Source organism: Lytechinus variegatus, chromosome 2, assembly GCF_018143015.1.
Source record: "Lytechinus variegatus isolate NC3 chromosome 2, Lvar_3.0, whole genome shotgun sequence".
NCBI lineage: Eukaryota > Metazoa > Echinodermata > Echinoidea > Temnopleuroida > Toxopneustidae > Lytechinus > Lytechinus variegatus.
In genome coordinates this window covers 6,702,082-6,725,803 of record NC_054741.1, presented here as the reverse complement: position 1 = coordinate 6,725,803, position 23,722 = coordinate 6,702,082, and the positions used below count along the sequence as shown (strand labels likewise).

Here is a 23,722-nt window from a genome sequence, read left to right as displayed (position 1 = left end):
TCATTACATAAGAAAAGGAAAAGTGAGGATATGTCATTGTCAGCCCACCTAATGAATAATAATACTGTTCCCCAATATATTGCTGAGCTTATTTATCAGATTTTGATGAAATTTTCAGCATTTTGCTCGGTGAACTTCACTTTATTAATTTAGACCTAAATATTTTCAGCCTGGAGTACCCTTTAAAGAGACAGGTGCATAGCAAGATGGATGGATGATTAGTGCCTTGCACTTGTTCAAGATGTAATTTCATTGAGAATGAGATGGGGAGAGGGGGTTAATGTCAGGAGGTGAGGGGGAGAGGGGTTAGTGTCAGGAGGTGAAGGGGAGAGGGGAATGAAGGGGGGGGGGGAATAAAGTATTTTCAATTAAGACTTTTATGAGGATGCTTTATAAGTCAAAAGGTTTTTTTTAAATGTAGGGGAAATCTTTTGAAATCATCTTGGATAAACGATCTGCAGAAGCATAGATCATTGCGGGTTATCTGATTTTAGGCTTAACCTTTTGGCATGAGAGAAATCTATTTTGCATTGTTAGTCCAACCTGTTACATCCATTCATGAAGCTTCATACACAGGTCATGGAGGTATTGGAGAGAGACTGACAGAGCTATTTTTCTTCCATCTTTGGAGAATGAATTTTAATAGCAGAAACTGGGCAGTGTTTTGGTCCTGATAGTAATGGGGAGGAGGGGTGCTGTTTGGAAGAGCTGTGCTTGGGTCAATTACTTCTTCCAATAAATGGCATTCTCTGTTGGGGAGCACGTGGGCAAACAATTATCCCTTTTCCACCTTTGTCTGCGGGCACGTGGCCCCCTCCACCAGGCGTGTGCCGTACCTCATTATGCAGAGAGGACAAGGGGGCTCGGTAGCCAGTCAGAATACAGATGCATGCATTAGACAACCATGACTGGGTTAGGGAAGGGGCGGGGCCTCGGTTGGTTATCCTTTCTGACAGTGGCTGAGTGACAGCCTGTTGTCGTTGTGATGCCGTGATTGTGATGTGAAAGAGAGAGAGAGAGAGAGAAGGGGAGAGAACGGTCTTGTCATGTGTTGTTGCATTGCTTTGTTTGGGACCAATCTCTTGTTCGGTGATGCATTGCGTGTACTCAACATCATTGATACCACTCCACCACTGTTCTGCGTATTTGTACACGAACTCAGTGTGTGTAGCTCCAGTGTCCATCTGTGTGTGTGTGTGTATAGCGTTCTCAGCACAGGACCCCCATTCAAAGCCCTGCTTTTACACAGTTGAATTCCCTTTGCCTGGCTCTCGGCCAACGATTGCTTTCTCCACTCACACTCCACTCACTCACTCGCGTGTGTGCGTGTGTATGCTATTGTCAAGCAGTGGTCTGGAACCCAAACTGGTAGAACCCTCGTCGTAACAAGTGCAACTCTCTCCGGGACGGACGATCAGAGTTTGCAGCGAGCCAGCCTGATCCCATCGCGATCCAGCTAGAATACATCGGAATCAGATATTCTCGTCTTGATTTCTTTTTTTAAAACCATCATCGGAAGAGACCCATCACACAGGTTGTGGATTAGACCTGACAACTCCGTCTGGTCGCTGGAGTTTCGGGATCGCATCTCTCTTTGGAATCACTCCTCTCCTCCTCACTTTACTTTTTAAAGCCCCCATGGAATCCTTTGTTCTGTCATCTACTATGGCTCTCCTGGATGTTTAAATCAGCTGCTAGCTGTTGGACCGAGTTATTGTCGTTCCATTGTTTACAACCGTTCTAATTCTCCCGATCACCTTTGGACATCCATAACATTACCTATATCATAAAACACATCTCTTTGCCTCCTCCGGCCACATCCGTCGATATGGATGCAGGGTTCTGTGCAGTTGATAACGATTTTGACCACTTTCTCTCAAAGGTAAGTCAGTCAGCACCTCGTGCATGATTCTACCCCGGTCTTGCTCCGTTCCTTTTTCCCGTTACCGTGGTACGTGCAACATGTAGTTAATTATGTACCCCAGAGCTTCATTTATAATTAACAAAACTCGTTAGCTGCATAGTGATACTGTGTTGTTTCTCGTCATGATTGATGGGAGATGACTTCATTCTGATTGTTTACTAATCTGCAGGTGGATGAATTTACTAAATTTAGATTCTTTGTCGTCATTCCATTTCAGCAGTGTTTGTTTTCTACCCCGCTGTTATCAAGAAGTAATGCCTTTTTTTATAGACTTAATTTTAGATTAAATTTTAATTTTTCATCATTATAATTGCATTCCTGTTTCAATTTAACCTTATACTTGTATTGCTATATAAAAAAAATCGAATTTGTTCCAACAATAGGATATTCCAATTCCATAATTACTTTTCACTGTAATATAATTTTTTAAATCAAATAACATGATTTGATGTCTCCAGAGACATTTATTTTCGATGCTTTCATTTTATTTTTGTAATGTTTTATTTTTTACTTAAAAAGAGCCTGAATTTATTTAGAAATTTAATTATGGACAAAAATATTTTGATATTTTTTTAGGCTTGCATATTTCAAATTAGTCATATTACCAATATAAAAAACTAAAGAAACATCTTTGCTCATTTTCTTTCTGTTTTATTTTGCTGCTTTTTTTACATCATTTGATACTAAGCAATATTGCTACAATTTTTTTTTACACCCAAATAAAGCAAACAAATCTACAGCCTCGGCTCATTTATTATGAATGAAAAAAAAGTTTTGTATATGCCCAAACTTTCATCAATAATTAAGCATCTTCAGGACATGACATTCCCGTGATGTTCTGTTTAGGCAGTCAGAGTATTTGTGATCTATTGGAATTCAGATTTTTTTTTTATATACTGAAAGCATAAATACTTCGTTTTTTGTTGATGATTTACCAATAACCTTTGAAAAACATTTCCTCACTCCATTACTTTTTTCGATCCTCTTCATCTATCATTCTTGTTAATTATACTGTATAATGGATTAAAGAGAATACGTAGTATTCAGTGATAACCTTTATTAGCTGAAAAAATAAGAATTCAATTTCATTCAATATTTCCATCCTTTTTTATGCAGATGAGCTATACTAAATTAATTTTTAATATTATTTTAAAATAAGTTTTGAATGTCATCCCTGTCTATCAGATTGATTAATTGAAGAATGAACAAATTTCAAATGCTTTTATAGTGGAAAACCCTTGGATTCATCTGCATCTATTTACATGTGAAAGTTTTCCTTATGTATGTACAACTTCTAGTTCTCCAGTGAGTTCCATATTCTCCTTTGGAATTTCGCTTTCCATTTTTTTTATTTGATGAATGAAATAAAATCTTCATTTCCAACATCAATATGCTCTGCCCCTTTCACTGATATTTTCTTTAAAACAGACTCTAGCTATTTTTATACATCATGATTAATTACCCCTCTAATTTCATTGTCCTCGTCCACCCCATGATAATAAATTTATCTTTGTTAAGTGCCCCCTCTCTCTTTCTTTTTTTACGCTCTGTCTTTGTCTCTTCAAACTATCTCTCATGTGAGTCATCTCTGAGCATTTCATATGGATTCAAAAGAATGTGAAATATTCATTTCACCACACCACTCTGACAAATTGACACAAACAAAATATATCATACCTTTTTTTATTCATAACATAGTGACATTGATGTATGATATGGAATGAATGTTTGAAATTTGCATCCAAATATGATTTGTATCAATTCCTTCTGTTTCCTTATTCGTTATGTCAGAGCGAATGTGAGGATTTTTTTAGTACTTTTCTCTTTTCGCATTTCATGAAACCTTTTTGGGAAGCATAATTACTGGTACTGTATACTAAATTTATCATCGATAGTAGTAGTATTAGTAGTAATAAAAATAAAAGAGAAGAAAAGGTATTTATGATAATTATAGTTTCAATCATAAACTGAGAATTACCAATGACTTGGCCTACTAATGTAATACTGATGTGTGATTTATTTACTGTGTCTGCTTATTTGAATTGAAATCATATTTTCATGGGAATGGATATTTACATTGTTAGTTCAAGCAAACTTCAAGAATTGTTTTTTGTAATGACCTCTATGTATATCAAACTATTAAAACAAATGCTGAAATAAACACTGTTTTCATAGCATATAATAAAAACTAATTTGTGCAAACACATTTGAATCCCACTGATATACCAATCACTACCAAACTAAATTAAATGTGAATTGAATATTATTCTGCAGACTTAATGTGAGTTTGGTATGGATTTTGTCTAGACCAAATGTAGGTCAGATCCTCGCCACATTTATTCACTGGACTGTTTAACATGTAGCATGAAGCGATGACAGAAAAATAAAGATCGAAATCAATAGATGTGTTTGACATGTCTCTATGTTCTTATGGTGACAATGAGAAGTGTTGGGGAAGTGTTGGCATGTTCCCCATGCCTCGTTGCATTATCATTGGAGCTTTTAAAGAGTGTATACAGCCCTTCTCCCACATTTCTCATTAGTTTAAATTAACTCAGTTGTGATATCTTTAGTAATGACTTCCAAGTTTATATGTATTTGGTTTCGCCTCAGTTTGTTCCTACGGTATTCCGTTCCTACCCATGGGCCTTCCGCTGCCCATGCTACCACGGCAACCACCCGTTCTTGGCTCTGGAATGATGGGATACCAATGGTCGTTCAAACCCTATTCCTATGCCTTTACCAAACTTTCTCTTCCAACCGTTCCCCTCCAGCCCCCTTCTGTTCTAATTAACCCACATGACAACGTCACTTAGCCCCCTCTATCCATCTCCCCTCCCATTCCCCGGTAAATTGGATTTTATTTGGTAGATTTTGGTGATCCTTCACTTCCCATTACATCAGGTTTAAGGTGGGGTTTATTAAAAAACCTTGGACTCGATGCCAGTTTGAATTAGCCTGCGAAGGGTCTCCCCTCCTTATAAAGGCCAATTTACTCTGCATCAAACCCTGATACAAATTGTCGAAGGAAGTTCTTGATCAGTTGTTGGTGATTTGGAAGGTTTGTTGCGAGTTCAGCCTGCCATTCTCAATTGGTGCATATGAACACGTGCTTGTACTCCCGTTTAAAAGTGTTTATTTTTTACTTTGTTCACCATCACACGCCCTTCTCCTCTTTTCTAGGGCATCAATTTAGTGATTGTTTGTCAGTAACAGTGAGAAAATTTGACTTCTTTATTCATGAATGAATGAGATGTTCAAGAACCAAGATCCTCATGACAGTGTTTGTAGTGTCTTATTTTGGGTTCCATATCCACCTCCTTTTAATTCACTGCACCCGATCTCTCATCACTTTTCACCCCCTCTGATCCAACTCGCCTCCCATTGCCATTCACAACCTCTCCCTTTACACTCCTTATGAACATAAAAGGGGGGGGACTACAGGTAACTTTTGCTCAGTTAAATCTTAGGGCCACAGAAATCAGTTTGACTTGTAAAAACGAGAATTTGACTTGGTGTGTAATACATCGTCGCACGCACCACGAACCGTCCTCTCTGCGCATATCGATGCGAAAATTACTTTTGCAGAAAACGCATTTAAAGAAAAGTTTTTTTTATAACCAGCAATAAGTGCACCTACAAGGAGAGCAAATTATTTACCAGTGTCTTCGTTTAAAAGTTCAGGTTCCAAAGTTTCATCCCGTATCTTTATATTTTCTTGAAGTTAATTATTTACGCCACAGTGGGCAACGTAACAGAGAGGACGGATCGTGGAATAGATACAGTGCGCTTAACTTTCGCATCGAAGTGTGCAGAGAGGACGGTTCGTGGTGCATGTGACGACATGTTTTGCATAATCTGGTTTAAAAAATTGCTTGGACTTGGAAAAACTTATAGAAAGTTGACTGTGGGGAGTTTACCTCTAGGTCTATAAACTTTTAAAGTCTCAAATGTCACTAATTGGAAACGACACACAACGCTGCATACAGATCTACATTTTAATGAAAAAAAAATCATCTTCCAACACACTCTTTCCCTTCCCACACAGCAGCCCTCTTTTCAATACATTGTATCTATTTGTCAGTCAGTACCCTTCAGCATTAACCTTGCGTTAATTGAACTCTATGGAATCTTTTAAACAGAGTAGACATACTAGTTTAACCCTGTCCTTCATTTCCATCGCATCTTTCATAACCATACGGCATAAATTTCTATTTTGTTGTTGAAAGAACTGGATCGATTTACCAAACCAACAACCAACATGTCCCCTGTGCTTTATGTCCCTGCCTCTGTTGATAGCGAGCATCATACATGTCCATCTTTCTGACTTTAGCTCTTCATTTGATTTGTGGTTTTATTCTTGCCCTTTATTCCATAATTTTGCTATTCACCCACCCAATGTGGTTTTACATCTCTCCTTTTCTTCTGATCATCATGCATGTCTTTCTTTCCGAAGGTAGTTCCATATTGTCTCTTTAGGCATCCTGGCCTTCAACTTGCCGCTCTCAATGGTCTCATCTTTGTCCTTAGTGGTTTGACGTTATTTGTTGCGATCTTCCTCTTTCTCTCTCTCTCATAATTTTCAACAACCCCCCCTCATACTTGGCCAACAGGGATGCATACCTAAGCATTTTCTCCCTGGCATTCAGTCTTTGATTCAAAGTTTTATCCATATTTCATCACTTTGAAATTCAGTTTTAAATTCATTTTTCATGAGATGTGATAATTTGAAAGCATAGATTGTCATGTATTCAAATTCTTTATTTAGTTTTGTCAATACCACATCATAAATCAAAACATTTGCATGACTTACAACACAGTGATGGGTGTAAATGTAAAAAGTATGTGCACTCTGAATTATGTATTTTCAAAAATACATATTTATCAATAATGATATCAGATACAATGCATCTTAGTTTCCTTATGATAAAATATGTATAACTGTGTAAAGCAAAATGAAGGGGCAAAAAGAAACTCCAATGATCTAAATGCTTATGCTTAGTGCAATGAATTTATTTAGATTAAAGTTTTTATCATAAAAAAATTATACTTTGTTTATTTAAACACAAACAGTATTGGTCTTGGACCCCCAAATAGATACAAACAACAAATGTGAAAGTGTATTGAGTACAAAAATATTTGAACTGTAGTCATAGAATTATAATAATACAAATCACACACAAGCAACAAAGTAAAATATTGATAATATAGGATTTTGTGACAATGAGTATCATTACTAAGAATAGTCTCAAATATAAAATGTTGGTCATGAGAATAGAATTTACAAAAATATTTCCTTACCATTAAAAGAAATGATACTGAATCACTACCTGCATGTAACTCTTGGTGATAAGTATTCAATTTTTTTTAAAATAAAAGTACAGTACATTGTAAAGACTGAAGAGTGTATGTACATTTATCAAAAAACAAAAGAGATATTTTGATGGGATAAGTGTGAGATGTTTGATGATGTCTTCATTGTCCTTGTATTATTGACCTCCCAGAGCACCCTTAATGATCCTCCATCTAGAATCACTCCTCTCCTTTCTTCTCCCCAATGGACGACACCTCAATCATGTTTTCCTTCTGGCGTTTACATGTTACTCCCCACACCCGGGGAAGTCATCTTCCATCGGTGATCGCGTCTCGGCGACGTGCCTGTCACACGATTTCCTCCCTTTCGGTCATTTAGTGGCGGAAGAGCCGGAATGCATCACGTCCCGCTGCGCAAATGAACCTGTGGACGACCGGCCAGGGATAACGGGAGGTCGGAGCAGTGTGCGAGGTGGACGAGACGCTGCGTTGCCGTCGTTGATGAGAACACGATGCAATTCATTGGGAGCAACATGCAGCTGAGGTGCATTACAATCTTGTATTGATTGAGCTCCCGGCGGCGGCAACTCTCCCTCTCCTTCCCCCTCTATCAACGGTTGTTCAGCCTCTTTCTAAGCAAGGAACCTACCTAGCTACCTGCTTTCATTCACTTCGGCTGTAATGGTGCTGGTAGCTGCACTGGAGATGAGCATGAATGGAAAGATATCTGGATGGCTGGATATTGATATCTGAGATGGGAGTAGGGGAGGAATTGGTGGACCAATACTCGGGGAGTGTTGTCAAACCTGAGAAAAATCAATTACTCCATCACTTACAGGTGGAGCTCTGGTGCTAGGTATGGGGATAACAAATGCCTTCTCCTCAATCAAGATTCATGCAAAATTGAAAATCATTGTCATCTCCTTCATACCAACAAGATTGAATTGTAAAAATATTTAGCTCATCACTTTTGCTAAATAAATGCCTATTATTTTTAGTTTTATTTTTTCTTGTTCTATTTTTTATTGAAGGATATATTAATGAGTAGATGTATGTCTTCTGCCACTCGCTAACTTGTGAATATTGCTGAAAAGATGTTATTGCATATATTTAGGGGAAAGATTTCATCTAGTATTGCAACAATAAAATAAAATGAAATTATGAAATGCAGATATCTCCCTTTCCTATTTTGTCTTCCCCATTTCATGTTTCCCCCTCATGCATGAAAATTTTGTTCTTTTCAGAATAAATTTCTTGGGAGTTCTGAATTCAAAGCCAAATATCTTTGGACTTCCCAATACATCCCCTCCGTTGGCAATCTGCAATAAGTTATTGAGTGATTGGGGGGTAATTCTTACAATGCAGGGCAATTTATAAGGTCAGAGGTCAAATATTGACCCATTTATGTCATCCCGACCCAGGTCATCGCTCAATCCTCTAAGCACACAATTTTTATCTATTCTGTCAACTCTCTGATATTTTGTGCCAGGGGAAAACTGTAGGAGGTTTAGGTGATTTTTTTTAGTCTTCATATCTTTTCTCCAATTTTCTTTATTCGTTTTCAATTCAATAATCTCTCCTTCATATAGTTATACTTGTAATTCATTTTTTTTCTTCTTTTTTACCAGTAGGAATGGTATTCAGAAATAATACAAAGAATACAGGGAAATGATGAGTATGGATACTGCAACAGAATTCTTCATATCAATCTTATTGGTAGAATTTTTTCACAATTTAATACATTAAAATATTGAATTACTAGTATTTCAATACATTATACATTATTCTTCACATGCATGTCGTAGTAGTTACTTTCTGCCAATTTGTATATGCATAGTAATCCATAGTTTTTTATTTGATTTTTTGTACCACAAAAATCTTTTCACTTCAAAGAAACAGTCTGAGGCTTATGTACTGCTACATTTTACTGTTTTACATTACATACATGTAGGCCTACATAAAATATTATTGTAAAGAATATATCATACAATGTTTAATTGTATTGTGAATGCAGGGGAGTATTCCATTTTTAACTATTGTAATTTTTAGTCTGTTTTAGCACTCAAGCAGAGAATCTGCTTTTATATTTTCTGTGATTTCCTTTAATAGCCGTTGGCTCATTGATGAATGTGTAGTATTTCACATGAGCCTACATGTAGGCTTACTGCTTCTTTTGGACTGAGTGAATACCTTGGAGAGTTTGTGGGCGAACAAAAATGGCAATTTAACAGGATCTATTCTTGTATAATTTCTCCCTATTCATTCTTGTCAGTGGGGCGGGAAGGGTTAAGGTAAAGGTGTCAAGCCAGCGGATTGGTGTGCAAAAGGCGATGATTTATTATGGTGGTGGTGACATGTTTACCTTATCTAATGCACAGACTGAAAGATGAGGACTTAGAAGTACCCCATTCCCAATGGGGTTGAGGATTTAGAAAGCATTTACCTCACCCTACCCCCTCCCCTTTTCCCCTTTCCCTCCTCCCTCCCTCCCTCCCTCCTCCCTCCCTCTTAATGTATTTCAATCAATTTTCTATGTTCTTATTTCATTAATTGTTTCTGTTGTTTCTCTGCTTCAGTTTTGTCTTTATCTTTATATTTTTCTTCTTGGCCCACCTATCCCCTCCCTCCCCTACCCACTATCTGTTCCCAACACATCCAGCCTTCATCCCCACTACCCCTCCTATCTTTTCTCCCTCCTGACCCTGCCCTTCTTGTCCCTTTTCTTTCCCTCCCCCCTCGCCCCACCCCCCATTACCCTTTCTTGGTCAAGACAGTTTTCTGTCGGCACCCCATTTTTCATCATTTTCTCTTCATAATCCCAATGGGGTGAGTGTCTCAGATATGGGTGAATGCAAATTTGGAATATGGAAAGTTGTTCTTACATAGAATTGGTGTCACCCTCATTTTTTGTCTATTTGATCTTGTCATTAGTGGCATTCTTCAGTTGTGACTCATCATGGGTAAGATTTTTTTCTTTCATTCTTTTTTGATAAATAAGATACTCAAAGCTAGCATTTCACCTATACAGTTACTTTTTTTGTGATGATTTTTTGAAGTAGAGTAATGAATGGGATGAAAGTCTGTCATTCAAATGAGAGGATATGTTATGCTTTTATATAAATTTATGTAGGGAATTCTGTTGGTGCAAACCTAGATAAAATGTTGGATGAATCCAAAAGCATATCAGGTAAACCTGTATAATTGTTTAAAATATTGGCAGTTAACAAAAGAACACAGTCACTGTCATCATGCCATTATGTTAAGGTAGCAATTAAGTTTTCAATTAACTTGTTTTTTTTATTTATAGCAGCTATCAGTTTAAATAGATAGCAGCTATCAGTTTAAATAGATTTGTAATTTTATTTTTCAGTAATGGTTAATTTTCCATAAATTGAATGATATCATCTCTATTGGTCGATGTTAAAAATCGCTTAGTCAGTCTTCCAACTATGAAAACACTCTCTTCATCCAACAATTAATCATTAAATTGAAACCGATTCAATACGGCCCTGAAATGAAATTCAAACAATAAGATGCCAGGGAAACCCTCGACCTTGTTATTGTTTCCAAAATCGCAATTTCATTTATCTTTAATCAGAATTGAAGTCAGCCACAGAAATTGGCAACCCAGCTGTGTTTGTAATATGCACCAAACCAAGATGGGGCTGTTTTGTTTGCTTTTTTTTAAAGGGCTAACTTAAGTTTGCTCAGCGTGTGTCAGTCAAAGGTCATATTGTCAAGAGTGCATAGTCATTAGGTGTATGAAGGTATGGTCATTATGTTGTTGATATTGCTAAATTAGATCCCTAATTGTCCTTGTTCCTGTCATTTTGGGGCTGACCTAATCAAAGCATATTACATATCTATTATGTTTTTTTTCCTTAAGGTAATCATTCAGTACTTCAGAATAAAAAAGGAGGTCTGTATTTAATAAAAGAGATAGATGGGTCTTCTAAGTTGACTGATGATAAATTAAAATGACTTACAAAAACTTTTGACCTTTTCATAGATTATAATTCATGTTGATTGCATATTCAATGTGTATGGGAACAAGAATAAATGTTGAATAGATTTAGTAACATTTTGTAACATAAAAAAAGAGAGAGAGAGTTGTAACAAGGTGCAAGGTGCAAATTGATTACATAATATAAGAAAAAATATTGAATAATTGAAACTGATATATTTTATAATTGAGCACATATGGATATGATATTTCCATAGTTCATGTATAAATTCTTTAAGGCAATATACATCACCCCCTTTTTTCCCCTTGGAGTGTTATATTAAATTCTCTTTTATTCTACATCCATCTCTTCTTTTCTCTGCAGCATTTGTTTTATTGCCTGAAGATGTGTAAAAGGCTAAACCCTTTCACTCTCTCAATTCGTAATCAAATTACATCGTGAAACCAAATGCTGCAGACCATGCATGAGCACAGCACTGTGGCTAATCTCTGATTTATGAAGCACATCTCTGGCTTGAGTTTTATCATCTTGCGCGCGGTGCGTTTGAAACGGTGGCTAATTACTTCGACAATCCTAACAACAAGCTTATTCCAAAGCAAGTCCAGAGAGCGAGGAAATTTGGAAGGGAAAAATTCAGGAAAAAAGGGTATATGGAAGCGAAGAAGGAAATTAAGCAAATTTGTTTGTGTTAGTCATCTAGATCAGAAGAGGTTTTGAAATCTAACCCTGACTGAGCTTGTTTACATTTGATATAAATATCAGTGACTGTTATTCTATGCCTGTTAAACTGTCATGAATCTTGGTGGATTCTAGGTCCTAATCAGGTCAGTGTATATGCAATTTGAGCATCTGTAGTAGAAGGTTGCTCACCCCTGAAATAATATGGAGATAGGGCCCTTTGGCTCTGAACTAATGAAAAGTGGACTTGAATCGTAAAACTGTTTTAAATATCCATAAATTAATAGGCAGTTACTTTTTCCATGATTCATTATAAAAATCTTCTTGTTTCGATATGTCATGGGTTCTATTTTAGCTAAACTTCTCAGGAATTGTTAATGATATACATATGTACACTAGGCAAAATTACGGCATTCTTATGTTGTCAGAAGCGAATACCTCTGACAATATTAATACTTTATCCCTTTAATGAAGAATATGAATATCAACTTTGATTCCAACCCTTTTATTTTTATCCCTCTTTTCCTCCCTCCCGATCTTTGTCATCTCTCTCACTTGTAATGAAAATGTAATTATGTCAAGATGAAAGTAACAATCCGGACTGCACTTGTTCCTTTATATCAACCTAATTTCCATGCTCTAATAGTATTTGCAGCTACATGTATGTGCACACATTAACCCTTTACAAACTGAATACCCATGTTGCCAAGTAACACCACACAATATACATAAATCTGTTAGAGGTGTAATAGCTCATGCAGGTTCAGTTACTTTCATTCTTTGTTACATTATTTGCCGTGATGGTCTTCTGTCGCAAGGAATCATGGGACAAACATTGCAGTATCATCCAAACTTTGCAATCATGCTCTTTTAGTGAATTGTACTGATTTAATCACCACCTTTTTTTTCTTTGAAATTTTTTTGGTTGTATATTACTGTATTTTTACAATGATTTGAGTGCAAAAAAAAAACAATTTGCAAGGTGTGAGATTGAATGAGAGGTGTATGCACTGTTTACAGCCAAGCTCGCTTTGCAACTTGCTAGATATAGACTCGCACAATGCATTATGCAAGAACCATAAAGACGTATCTTTTCTTTGATAACAACATTAGCAGTCAGCATTGCTTTTATCCTTATAAAAAAACAATATTTATAATCCAAAGAACATTTTCGTGAATGTCAGCATTGTAAATATCATATAATTAGTGGAAATTAGAAAGAAAATTAGTCTGATACAGAAGTCCTTGAAATGTTTTCTCACTATCAGCATTAGATATGAAATAATTGTCTCAATTGTTACCAAAAAAATGTCATTATTTATAGTCATCAAAGAAATTTTTTCTGGCACAGTTTCAATTCTATTTAGCATTCCAATACAGAATATTGATGTTCATTTTGTTATCTCCCCATTTTGCCAAAGTGGTGTTTTTGGCTTTATATAGGAGATCTACTAGAATATTGAAGAATAAATGAGAAAAAAGGGGAAAAAAGGGGGAAAAAGAGGGGAGGAAAATGTTTTTTTTATTTGAAGATGGTAATGAAATTGAGAGGAGAATCGGAAGAGTTTTGATAAGATAAATCTCTCTTGATTTTTCCTATCTCTTTAAAAAATCTAAAACATTCTAGCTTTTTGAGATCTAAGTACTTCTATTTAATGGTGCAGTGAGCTGTGATACGTGCTTGAAATATTCTGCATTTTTTGAGTGGATGAAAAGCTGCTTAAACTAAGCGAAGTTAATACAAGCCAATAGTAGGCTGAATAGGCCTTATACTCAATATGAAATAAAAATCCATTGGCTTGCCTGTCTTATCTGGAGCTTCCTGAAAAAAACCTTGGTCATTGTCCTTTCAAAATTGATATTGCATTATCCTACTTAAATTCAAGTCATTTCTGTGCTCATGTAATATGCATGAGCAGGAATCCTTTCCAAGATGCTCTATCTCTCTGTTTCTCTTCCTCCTCTTTCTCTCTCTCTTTCCCATTCTCTTTCTATTTGTCTCTCCCTCTTTTTCTCTCAATCTTTCCCTATCTTTATTTTTATCATTCTTCTGCTATCTCTATCCCTGTCTTCACATTCTTTGCAGTACTATGAGCATATTCCCTTCCCTTAGAATTAAAGTTTTGATATTTACTTAGTAAATAAAAAAAAATACCAAAGAGGGATGGAGGGGTAAAAGGAAGGAAGAGGAAAAGAGCAATACAGATTCATACTCCCATTTATACTCTCGTCAAACATAAATCTATGCCTGGAGGTTTATTCACAGCATGAAATAAGTGTGTTAATAATTGACAAGAATTTGTAACTCAGTTGGGGTTGGAGAGAGTAAGGCTGCGTTTATGCGACCTCGACCCAGAATCATGATTTGAATCACAATTTGAATCATGATTCAAAACAGCAGCATGAATCACGATCCGACAGAATCAGCGTTTATACGACCATCTTTCTAACGCTGTTTCTCCCTGAATTCGGTCCGATCCAGTGCGCATCACAGTGCGCAGTTTGACCCAGGAAGTATAGGTCAACATTTTCGCACGTGTTTCTAACTCCACGTCGGCTGCTAGATTTTTGCTGCCGCCGGAGCTATTAACGAGCAAACGTTTGTGCAAGTGCAACGCTTACTCGGCTTCCGAAAAATAAATCTTTTACTTCCAGAATTCCGTGTATTGTACCTCATATTGTTTTTGATCGGGAACCAGCTGAGGGGTCATTATCCTCCCTCCCACCTCCCAATCGATTTTTCTTGTCTATGATGGTCCTGTACTGGGCACGAATTCTGTTAATTTTGTCTCGACAGGCGGTGCCACATCTCCGTTGAAATCCCTCCCTCGCAAGCGCCGCTGAACTTAGGGATCGTCTTATTTCTGTGATTCCCGGTAAGGGATGCTTGTGCTTCAGGCTGAGCCCAAAGCACAAGCAGAGCCCTGAGTTAATTCATCGTCGATCAGTCCAATTTGTGCCTTTGGAACTTGAAGAAATGATTGATGAAAACAATGAAATATACAAATGACGCTACAGTACAACCCCGGGGGTACAATACACAGAATGATAATTCCTAAATGCTGGCAATACTGCTACACGAAAATTAACCTGCACGAAACACAGCGCGCGCCTTTGAGTCGAACCCGGAAGAAGCACGACACAATGACGTCATAGAATCATGATTCAAATCACGATATCGTTTATACGACCTTTTTCGTTCGTGATTCTACAGAAACGTCTTTCCAAACGCCCCTTTTTTCGTGTTTCATGTTTGTGATTCTAATCATGATTATATTCAATTTCGACTAAACGCAATCGTGATTCTGCAGAATCGTGATTTGAATCATGATTCTAATCATGATTCTAGGGTAAAAAAGTGTCGAATAAACGCACCCTAAGAAACACTAACAAGGCTCATTCTCACTCAAAAATTTTATTTGTATTTTTTTCACAATTATATATGTGTGTAGTTTGTGGGTAAGGTATGTAAGAAATAATATGGCATAAAATGCCAGTGGGTAACATAAACCCTTGTGTACATATGCACTTAATTTTGTTTATGATTAATGCAAAACTATATTGAAGAGTGATATATTTCCTTATTCTACTTACTACTTGTTTATATTTATTTAAAAAATGTATTCATAAAATTGTCATAAAACTCCCTTAATATCACACAAAGAAGAACAAACAGATACTTATTCCTAAAAAGTACATATAAACGAAAAATAAGGGTTTTTAAAAGATATTCTACATTGCTCACATTGTAATATTCAAAGTATTTTTAATTGTTCTGTTTACTTATGTTTTTTATCATCATTTTATTTATTAATTGACTTATCTGTACTATATTCTATTTATTATTTACTAAGCCCTTAAATATCAAATATTTAAAGGCAAAAACACTTTGAGTCTTTAGATTTATGTTTCCTCTTCAGGTATATCATTGCGTTTGAGTAGGAAGAGTAAAAAAGGGGGGGGGGGTAAAATGTATTGGGTGATGATCACGAAAGTAATTCCAATAGAATCCAATGAAATGATCAAGAACAAGAGTTGTGTAACAAATACATGTATATGCACAATGATTCAGGTAAAAGTAAAAGTCTTGCCCATTCATAAGCATAATGAGCGTGCATGGTATTCTGGGGTCTTTTTGCAAGCCATCAGTGTGTATTGACGATTCAACCCGTGACAATTTTTAGCTAGATTTCATTGGCTTGCTCAAACCATGTCGAAAAAATCATTTTTGTCTTCTATAAAGCATTAGTACATTTTGTATTGCATTTTAAAGTATACAGGCTTCACGTAATGGTATTGTGTCGAGTTACAATGTACAAACATATATATGAAGATCATTGTAAACACTGGAATGACATAACATGACAAAGACTTGAAACAGGTGGTTTGAACATAGAATAGTAAGGCTCCGCTGAAAGACAGGTACTTCTACTGATAATAGAAGAATCAAAATGCATTATAGTCTTTGTTTTAGATGAGAAAGGGGTTTTATTTAGACAGTTTTGTCTAAAGACCGTGTAGTCTGTAAATATCTTAATTTCTGTGAGAGAAAAATAATATTTTTAATTGAATACATTTTTATACAGTTGAAAAATCATTTTGATAGTGAGATACTGAAAATCAATAAATTTGTTATTTTCCATCAAGTGAAATGAAAATTACTATAAAAAACATGGAAAACCTACATGTATATAATGATAGAGATTGGAATGTTTTAATCATTTTAATTCAGCAGAAACACAAAGGGAGAGACAATTGGAAATCAACATATTTGTTGATTTAGATCAAATGAAACAGAAATTCAACAGAACTTGATATAAATATGGATAAAGACGCGATATGGACGGAATATAAAAATGGGGAAAGAAAGACAAAGGAGAAAATGAGTAAGAAAGTGAATGGTTAGGATTGAGAGAGAAAGGGAGTTGTGGTGATGTCGGGGACACCTGCAATTGAGCGTTATTATGGTTGAAAGAACCAATCTGCATAACAAAGGGGGATCCACGCGCCCCTTCCTATAGGCAAATAAAGAGCTCATTTAATCAAAAGGATGGAAACCCTTATTCTCTCTGCTCTTCTCTCCCCTTTCTTTTCTCTTTCTATCTCTTCAACTCTGTAGCAATTTCTCTGTCTGTTTTGTGCATTGACAGTTTATATCTTTATTTTCCTCCTGTGTTACTTTTGTTTTGTTTAATCTCTCCCCATCCCTGTTCCCCCTCTCTCTTTCTTACTATTATCTATATTATCACAAAAATTCACAATGCCTTGTTAAGTAACACTTATGTTTGGAAAATGTTCATTGTAATTTGAGCTTTTTCAGAAAAGTCTTGATTTTTTTGTTTGTGCTGCCATCTCTGTTTTGAGTCTTTCATTTTACTGTGCAATGTATATGTATCATTTGTCATTTCTTAAAAGGCAATGCTTTTAATGTGGCTAATGTTACAGATATGGGTACCTGTCCTTTTGCCATACAATGATTGGCACATGTTATTCAAGAAAATGTGGGAATTCCGTTTTTAAATGGAAAACTTACAAGCTTAGTCTTTTGCTTGCATTTTAAGGAGACTAGCTAGAGATTACATATTGATTATTCATTCTTAACTGACATTTAGAGGGATAACTTCCAATCTAAACATATTATAAAGGAATGATGTGTCATCATAATCTCTCTTTATGCATGGATTAATTTCAAGGCCATGTTTTGGGTAGGGCTAGAGTGCTTTTAATGTTAAAAAAAGGACATAATAGCGATGTGTCAGAGCAAAAGTACATGAAAATTGGTCAATAAAAATGGAATAGTAATTCAGGCAATCGAAGCTGACAGATGGGTCCGGCTATTATTAGAGGGTTGGGTTTCATCGCCGATGTCAGGCGCAGAGTGTTGCTCGGAGGCGATAGACAATCTCTGTCGACCGCGTAAACGTCCTCTCCATCTCTATCACCCCCTCTTCTCCATCCTCTTCCTCCTCCTTTTCAATGAACATGTCTCTCTCTCTCTCTGCTGATTTCCCAGTCCGGGATACTCTTGGGCCCGATCCCATGCAGGAACAGCAAGAAACAATGATCCCGACGACCGTGACACTTGTGTCGATTCATGTTTGAACGTCTCGTTTTCGGAGCTTGTTATCTGCCTTGTCTTGTGGATTCTGAGGGCATTTGGGTGAGCAAACCATCGGGAGAGCAGCGTTTGGTTCGTCTTGCCCGCCGGGTTAATGGTGCCAATTGCTGTGATGCCGATGAGGAGGGTCTTCTGTTGATTATTAGCCACTTTTAGAGAGGTGATCGTTGCCTAGAAAGGTGATGAGGATTCAACGGTTATCCTAACAAATTATTGATTGATGACTCTTGAATGAAGGTTTTACAATGCTCTCTGCATGCTCATTACCCCTGAATGAGTGCTTTTTTTCCTTACACTTGTTGCTCCTATTCTATCTATCTCATCCTAAGTCTACAGCTAAATAAAAATTATATATGTGAGATATTTCCTTTCCATGTTTGTTTCTTTTTCAGACATCTTGTTACGGCTTTCATGAGATTCCAACTTGAATTTGAGTGACGTTTCTTTTTTTCATGCCACAGCTCTGCTTTGAAACTCCTTGCTGTAGGCGCAGGAGACACATCTCTCTTTCAATGACTGCAAGTGACAAACCATAAATGAATGAAATGTGAAGTTTTAACAAAATAAAGTAAATCAATAGCTTTGATCAATGAAACCTCAAGACAGAAATGATGGGATGGTAATTGGATGTTATGATCAGAATCATTCACAAACTTCTTCCACCACCAGAGAAAGATCCTTACCCAAGGTGTGGATGTTTCTTCTCCAAATACTTGCCATGTCTCCTGACTGTTGACAAAATACACAAGTATGTCCATCACAATGATTAATTCACTTCCACCTATTCCTGTTTCTTCCCTCTCTTATTCCTCCTTTTTTTATCGAGAACATCCCCTTTCTCATTATTTTCCTTCCAAGCACCTAATGAATTTCCCCCATTTCATTGGGTTTTGTTCTCCCCGGAGGGTAGGGACAATAATGGAAGCAGAGGATCTATCCACACAAGAGGTAGCTGAGAGAGAGACAGACGGACAGAGAGAGACATAGAAAGAAGGATGGAAAGATAGAAAGAGATGGAGTGAGAGAAAGGAAGAGATCCACTTACTCCTTTTTACTTGCCATCCACCCTCGGGATGCAATCTAAATATATCGCCATGACAACCAATAAAAGAAAACGTCACAAAAGAACTCAGAGTGGCCACTGAAAGCCATTTTATTGTGATGGAACCATGTCGGGGATTAGCAAACGGAGTAACACTGTCGAAATTGGGGCAAGGTATTATTCTGCTAACTAGCTACGACAGTATGAGCTCTTCATTTTTTTTTCAAACTCCATAACTGCCATGAGAATATGAGAAAGAGAGCGAGGGAGGGGTGGGGAGGAATAGATAGACATTGAAAAATGGGATCATAGTTCACCTCAGGAGATTTTGGGTCTATTCTGGTAAATTATGACATCATTCTCTTCATTATTTACATCGTTTTCTCAGCATCGTCAGATTTAGGCTGATGAACTTGTTTGGCTAGCTGGAGGGTAGAATCAGAACCACTGTGTTCAAATGACATCCCAAAACTGTCAATGAGGACAGCTTGCTCAAGCAAAACTAGCAAAATTATCAAGAACAGCATATTTTGATTTCCCACTATCATATACTGTACATTGTTTGATTGATTTTTCTCCAGGCAACTGGCTAATATTACAAGTGAGATTTGTTTCATTGGATTCAATTGTGAAACGAGTTATTCTTGGTAATCATAGTCCCAAATATGTTGCGTACTCGATAGTCATTTCTTCAAGCCTCTTTGTTGATAATAGTATAATTCAAAGGAAAAATATATTCATATATTTTGTATGTGTGTGTTATGGGATGCACAAAAATGATTAAACTCATATGTGCCAATCATTTATATAACAGCATTTGTGCTTCAGTAATTAGTGACACTTTTTGCTATCCGATGCCAAGATTCCATGAAACGCAAAATGAATAGATTAATTCTTTATGTATCAATTAATTAATGAGATACCATTAGTTATTATTTAAGACTTAATTCTCTGTACAATGCACCCTGAGGGATCGTTAATTCAATATAGGCCCTATATGCATTTCATCAACAAAACAAAATCATTTTTCTTAAAGTGTCAATTGAAATTTTGCAGTGTAAATGCAGCTCAGTTGAGAGAAAAAAAAATGGTAATATCTCTTTATGATATTCCACATCAAAATCCATAAATCACATAGAAGGGGGCCCCTGACAGGGAATTAAAATTTCAGAGGAACTACTGACCTGAAATTTGACAAGCCTCTGGGAGAAGATTGTTTGGTACATGTATATACATGCTGTAATTGTGATAGTCTCTTTATAAATAGTGTGAAATTCAATGGTTATTTATCCAAGGCAACTAATTTTCTTCCCAAAACATATAGGCATAAATGGTAATATATTCTGTATAAAGGCCTATATATCGAAAATAAATTATTATTATGTGGAATGTAATCATGGCAGGATAGTGATGATGATGATGATAATGATGATTGTGATAACAAAAAAAAATCATTTTATATTGTTTAAATCCACCTTATCATTTTTCTTTCTCTTTCATGAAACATTTCAATTTTTATCTATAAAATTATCAAATATACTTCTAAATATGTATTTTGTATTATGAATAAATCCTATTTTCAGTTTCCGGTATCCCCCCCCCTCCCACAAAGAAAAATGAATTTCTACATCTAATTTTAGGAATTAATCTTTGTATGTAGTTTTTGATATCAAATCACTAAATTTGTAAGATAAGCGTTCAATGATCAAATGATAACTGAAACAATACAGGGAGTTGGTGCTAGATACTTAAAAATGTCATATGTTACAAAGTTTCATAAATAATCAACTGTTGAAAAACTTATTCAGTGGCCAATGCACTTTTGTGAGATATGAATATTAGATAATACTTCAGTGTACTTAACCATTTATCAAAGCTAACCCCTGCCTGAAATGTAATAGTGTAAAAACTGCACTTGAAATTTTGAATTTTAGGTTGATACCTTTTTTCTGTTGGCATTTAGAAATTCGTGTGGGGAAAAGGGGGGTTTGCATTATGTTTTTGTTAACATTCTGTCAATTCAGAAGGTTTTAAATGGACCTGATGTCATGAAAGAAAGTAAAAAGATAATGATAATAATGCATTATCTGTTGATGTGGATAAATTCATTTTATGTTACTATTTTTTGAGGAATGGAATCTTCTCCCTCAACCAGCTGCACAGCTACTCCAAGACAAATTCTATGAATAATAAATCATCTATTGTGAGGTGAAATGCCAGCACAATACATCAATTTTGACATGAAGACATTTTTATGATTGAATTCAATATTAGGTAATGGATATTTCAAGGAAGAAGGATGCAGAGGTATGACCTGCATTAGAAGAGGGTTAATGAATTGAATTTGTCTAAAATGAGAAAAATTAAATCTGACTCTTGATACTTTGATACGAAGAAAGAAAAGGAAGAGTTTGTGAGGAGTGGAGTTACATAGAAAAAGAGAGAAAGATAGTAGGAGGTAGGGAAGATACCAAAGTGGAGCAAAAGTTGACATTGTAAGGAGAGAAAACAGAAAAAATGGCCTGGCATAAGAAAAAGAAACAAAATGAAATTCAATTGAAATAATCAAAATGATGTTATCATAGCATTTCTTCTTATTCATTTATGAATCTTGATGTTCAAATTCAATTCAGAATTTAAAAAGCTGAGAAAATAAATCAAAATTACATTTTGTAGTTCGCACATTTTAAAATCACTTTGGGCAAAATGAAATTTCCTTTGATGGTGAAAAATAGAATCGTAGATTTACATTCAGTTAAAATTCAGTGAAGTGGTGCAATGCCTTAAAAAAGATTGCTAACCAAATCAAAATTGATGTCTTTGCAATGATTTTATTATTTTATACTGCTAATAATGTATATTGTAGATATGTTGCAAGCAGTGGTGAAAATTTGATCACACACAAGAGAGAGTTTCAAATTAAGAGAGTAAATTTGATAGAAAAAAAGCTTGATGAAAGCTTGAATATTTGCACTTAATTTGATCAGTCTTGCAAACTCTGTGTTATTCCTCTGGGGTGTTGTGTTCGATGCTATTTCGATTTAAACTGATTATTAATTCACATGATTTTAAAGGTCTTAGCTGGGTCAAATTGCTTACCAACACATTGGCATGACTCCCGGCTATTACAAACCCATGTACACGCTTATTTGACACCACAATACAAGTACCTAAGGGGTTGTTTCCCCTCTCCGATGTGGCTAGTTTATGGATGACGATACCCGGCCCTTCTCTTCCGAGTTGATTCTCCTCGTAAATTCTCCCTCTCCACAATGTCAAGTTTGCGAAACACAAAGAAGAATTAGAAGTCCTCAGCGGTTTTCCCTGTAAATCATGCCAACCAAAGTGAAAAACAAATGGATTATTATTATCGGACTCTTTGATAGAAAAGTAGTTTGGAATGTGCAACACGTCAGGCCATGTAACTAAACACTCTATAAATGGAGACATAGTTCAACTCGCACGTACTACAACTTTATGTAATGGCTGAGCTAATGTTTGTTATTGAATATATTTGTATCTTCAAGAAGGGGTTATTTTTCATCTCAGATGACAGATTTATGCCCTATTTTGGTGTAAATATTTAGAAAGATCAGTTCTTCCTTGTAATCACATTTTAAAAGAAGAGCAGCTGGTCATTGAAAAGACATGTTTGTGAGATAGGTTCAAGTATAATTTCCCATCAAATTGAAATCAAAGAAAGAGGAATATTTTTTTGTCTGGGAGTGATGCAAACATTGATGGGAGCAATTGAGATAAAATTTTATGATGATGTTTACTTAATGTCTTCTTTATGCAGTTACATGATGTCTCCCAGAGGGAAATCATTTTGAGAACAGAATGTTTCAAAATTAAAGTCTATTTTTAGAATGGATGTGGTAGAAATAAAGAATATGAAGGATTCAATATTAAGTAATTGATAATTCATACTTGTTTCTTTATATAAAGTGTTGGAAGTCTTGAATGTAATACTCACCCTGCTCTCACAAAAAAATATCTCTATAAATTGCTTAATGAATAAAAGCTCGTATTGATGACTTTTATTATCATTTAATCACAACGTAATAGTTACTTGTTTCTGAAAGCTTTAACAGATACTCTTAATCCTTTTATTAGAAATTTCTTATTAACCATTTTTAATGGTATTATATTGCCTGCAATCTGGGTATTTTGCTTCAAAATTTGGTAGTTTACCTTTGACTTTCCATTTCATTTTTATGAAATTCAGTTTAGTTGAATACATTTTTTAGCAGTATTTTTTCTTATGATCAAGGAATAATTAATTTTCCACAAGTTAGCCTATTTAACATCCATTCATTCTAATTGATTGGCAATATACATTGCATTTAATAGAATCCTGATTTATGACATTCTTCCTATGTTTTTTGGTGATTACATTTCATGTTTCTGTGATTTAGCTCTAAATATTATGTTAATGAATATATAAATGAAAAAAAATAAATGTGTCCTTATGTGAGTGCAACAATGTAACACAAATTTACAATTCATCACTTTTCATCAAATAATGACATCCAACAATTATACACTTGATTCTTGGTGCTGACATTAAGTTTGTTGTTACAATACTGAATATTTCTAAAAGAGAGGATTACACCTCCGATAATTCCTTGCATAATATTCTATTTATTAATTTCTCTTCTCGTTTTCCTTGTCAATGCACA

At 35.6% G+C, this 23,722-nt stretch overlaps 1 long non-coding RNA gene across 2 annotated transcripts in view; it reads left to right on the top strand.

Moving 5' to 3' along the window:
* LOC121407173 overlaps nucleotides 1-19,749 on the top strand; it is an 87,996-nt gene extending 68,247 nt beyond the window's left edge. Inside the window, exon 6 of one of the 2 annotated variants that reach the window (XR_005968875.1) lies at nucleotides 18,909-19,749. This is a non-coding gene — a long non-coding RNA (uncharacterized LOC121407173). Of the gene's footprint in view, nucleotides 1-18,903 lie in introns of both variants that reach the window. The other variant, XR_005968876.1, reaches the window with a different exon arrangement.
* The last annotated feature ends 3,973 nt before the right edge of the window (nucleotides 19,750-23,722 follow it).